Source organism: Schistocerca nitens, chromosome 7 (assembly GCF_023898315.1).
Source record: "Schistocerca nitens isolate TAMUIC-IGC-003100 chromosome 7, iqSchNite1.1, whole genome shotgun sequence".
NCBI lineage: Eukaryota > Metazoa > Arthropoda > Insecta > Orthoptera > Acrididae > Schistocerca > Schistocerca nitens.
Genome location: NC_064620.1, coordinates 304,660,934 through 304,665,001, shown reverse-complemented (window position 1 = coordinate 304,665,001; position 4,068 = coordinate 304,660,934).

Here is a 4,068-nt window from a genome sequence, read left to right as displayed (position 1 = left end):
ATTATCCACGATGGCGGCCTCTGCTCCAGCAATACACCATCCACGAGATGAATGCGGATGGGGAAGTGATCGCTGGAATGAAGGTCGTCAATGACCTCCCAGTGAACAGTCGGTGAGGGTTGGGGAGCAGAAAGATAGGTCAATGGCTGAGAATGATCGAGTAGCAGTAGAGAAATGAGTCAGAGTACCTGTGTTGAGGATGCATAGCACTTGAGATGTTAGGAGGCTCTCCAAAATTCGACCTCGAGTGCAAAGAGAAGTGGAGCCCTACAGGACATGATGGGCATAGAAGTCTCCCAGGAGGAGAAATGGGCGGGGAAGTTGGTCGATAAGATCTGTGAGAGCTTTTAAGGTCATTGCATCCAGAGGGGGTAAATAAAGGGAGCGAACAGTAAGGCTCCGACGTGAATGAATTTCAAATGCAACTGCTTGCAGGTCAGTATCCAGGTGGAGAGCAGAAGAGTGGTGGTCATTATTGACAAACACGGCGACTCCGCCTTTGCCCCTTTCTGCAGTCAGGTCATCTTTGTGATACAACGTATAGCCCCTTAGTACAGGAGCATCAAATGGTTTTAAATGCGTTTCCTGTAAACACAAGCACAGGGGGCGTTGCCGTGCTAGGAGGTTGAGTTCCTCCACATGTGCCCGGAATCCATTCATGTTCCACAGTATAATGGGAGCCATCTGTCAGGGTGGGAGGACCTTCATTCTCACTTTCTGTCGGGGAGGAGAGCCCACAACAGGTGGAGGCTCAGTTTTGGGGCGAGATAATTGCCCCAGTCTGACATCAACCTCCATCGCCTCTGAAGAGGAGTCGAGAGAGACGTCAGAGAGAATGACAACATCAGCAGACTGTGTAACTTCAGTCTCCTTTAGCAGGCGAGTCTTCACCTTTGGCTTTGGCTTAGATTCTCTGGCCTGAGGTGGCATTGGAGTCAAAACCTCAGAAGCAGCAGGGGGTGTATCAGCGCTGGGCAGTGCACAAGACTGGACCCAGGAAGGGGCAGGAAGTTCCATGATGTCAGCTACCACGGCCTGGTCAGAAGGCCGGGGGAGTGAGCAGAAGGCTTCACAGGAACAGCAGCAGCACACATACATTGACAAACGCAGGTGCTAGTGCTGACAGTAGCAACCTCCGTTTGTGTAGCAACCTCCGTTTGTGTAGCAAAATGGTTCAAATGGCTCTGAGCACTATGGGACTCAACTGCTGAGGTCATTAGTCCCCTAGAACTTAGAACTAGTTGAACCTAACTAACCTAAAGACATCACAAACATCCATGCCCGAGGCAGGATTCGAACCTGCGACCGTAGCGGTCTTGCGGTTCCAGACTGCAGCGCCTTTAACCGCACGGCCACTTCGGCCGGCGTTTGTGTAGCAGCGGTTTTCAAGACTGGTTGTTTCAGAACAGAAGAAAAGGAAGCAGCGAACGTGGGCGGCTGCATGGACTTGTAAATCATCTTTGCCTCACCATACGGGATGCGTTTAGTGGTTTTAAGTTCCTGGATCTTCCGTTCCTCAAGGAAAACTCTACATTCCCTACTCCACACAGGGTGATCCCCAGAGCAGTTGACACACTTGGAAGGAGAGGAGCAACCAACTCCCTCATGGGCGGCTTTACCACAATTCCCGCAAGTGGCTTCCCCTCTACAGCCGAGAGTAGTGTGTCCAAAGTGTTGGCATTTAAAACACCGCATGGGGTTGGGGTAATAAGGCCGTACACTGAGACGTAGGAGACCTGCCTCCACATGCTCTGGCAATTTGGTGCTGTTAAACGTAAGTATAAATGAGTCAGATTTCATGAGAGCACCATCCACCCGTTTCATAACGAGTTGCACGCCGACAATTCCTTCCCGGGACCATTCAGCCTTCAGTTCGTGTTGGGGAATGTCAACAAGATCTCTGCAAGTCACAACACCCTTTCTGTAGTTCAAGGTGGTGTGAAATTCAGTCTCTATCGCAAACTCCCAAAGAAATTGTGCCTTCTGAAGGTTCTGGACTTGCTGGAAGCTAGATGTTTCAACCAACAAGATGCCATTTCGCAAGCGCTTTAGAGGTTTTAATGTGCCAGGAATACCTTCTAAGACCTTCTGGATATAAAATGGGGAAACTTTTTCGAAACTCCCATCTTTTCTTTTAATATTAAGAAACACATTCTGCGAAGAAGCATGCGTTCTGTTACTACTACCTGAATCAGGAGGACTGGCTACACGAGCCGTCTTGTTAGATTGGGTGTTAGAACCTACCAGCGGCCAACCCTTTCCACTGGGAGGAGAAGAAGAAAAGTTCGAGGGTTCCATCTTGATCCCACGAGCAGCTAGGGAACTAGGAGTCCACCTAGACAGAGCCCCGCGTGCCTAGGTAAGCCACATACAACTGAGGTGCGGCAGGTTCCCCAGAGGTTGCCCGCTAACGAATGTTCCACCTCAACAGCCATGCATCTCATCAGCGCGCAGCACAACTTGAGATTGAGGGGTTGTGTATAGAGGTTTATTCCATCCTCGCGATCCAGGCGGTCAAGCCAAGATCCCCATTCCCTGAGACACACAACATTCCACCGCCGCGCCGCATGGTGGTCGCTGAAGTATGCTCAGAGCTTACGGTGATGGGGGACTGGCGGCACTTACCAGTTGCCAGCTCAGGAACCCGCGGTCGCCAAGCCCGTACCCAGCAAATGAATGCTGAGCCCCTGGGGGTGGAGTCTTCCTCAAGTGCTATTTTATTGTTTTCATGATGCGGTGTTGAACGGACAACAAGGTAAGTTATTTGGTACCACGTATTTCTGTATATCAAATGCCATGGAGGGAGTCGCGTAAATACCACCGCTGTTGTCTACAGCTGTTCACATGCGCCGAGCCCCGCCCCTCCCTGTCAGCTGGCGACGCGGCCCCTTCCCTTCCCTCCCCACCCTACAGCCTGCAGAGAGAGATAGAAGGGAGATAGAAGGGACATAGAAGGGACATAGAAGGGACATAGAAGGGACATAGAAGGGACATAGAAGGGACATAGAAGGGACATAGAAGGGACATAGAAGGGACATAGAAGGGACATAGAAGGGACATAGAAGGGACATAGAAGGGACATAGAAGGGACATAGAAGGGACATAGAAGGGACATAGAAGGGACATAGAAGGGACATAGAAGGGACATAGAAGGGACATAGAAGGGACATAGAAGGGACATAGAAGGGACATAGAAGGGACATAGAAGGGACATAGAAGGGACATAGAAGGGACATAGAAGGGACATAGAAGGGACATAGAAGGGACATAGAAGGGACATAGAAGGGACATAGAAGGGACATAGAAGGGACATAGAAGGGACATAGAAGGGACATAGAAGGGACATAGAAGGGACATAGAAGGGACATAGAAGGGACATAGAAGGGACATAGAAGGGACATAGAAGGGACATAGAAGGGACATAGAAGGGACATAGAAGGGACATAGAAGGGACATAGAAGGGACATAGAAGGGACATAGAAGGGACATAGAAGGGACATAGAAGGGACATAGAAGGGACATAGAAGGGACATAGAAGGGACATAGAAGGGACATAGAAGGGACATAGAAGGGACATAGAAGGGACATAGAAGGGACATAGAAGGGACATAGAAGGGACATAGAAGGGACATAGAAGGGACATAGAAGGGACATAGAAGGGACATAGAAGGGACATAGAAGGGACATAGAAGGGACATAGAAGGGACATAGAAGGGACATAGAAGGGACATAGAAGGGACATAGAAGGGACATAGAAGGGACATAGAAGGGACATAGAAGGGACATAGAAGGGACATAGAAGGGACATAGAAGGGACATAGAAGGGACATAGAAGGGACATAGAAGGGACATAGAAGGGACATAGAAGGGACATAGAAGGGAGATAGAAGGGAGATAGAAGGGAGATAGAAGGGAGATAGAAGGGAGATAGAAGGGAGATAGAAGGGAGATAGAAGGGAGATAGAAGGGAGATAGAAGGGAGAGAGTGATCGGCCATTCCAGTTCCCCCTTCCCCCACCTCCTGTGTCTTTTGCACGTGCAGCATCTGCACCTTTCCCCTCGCCCCTC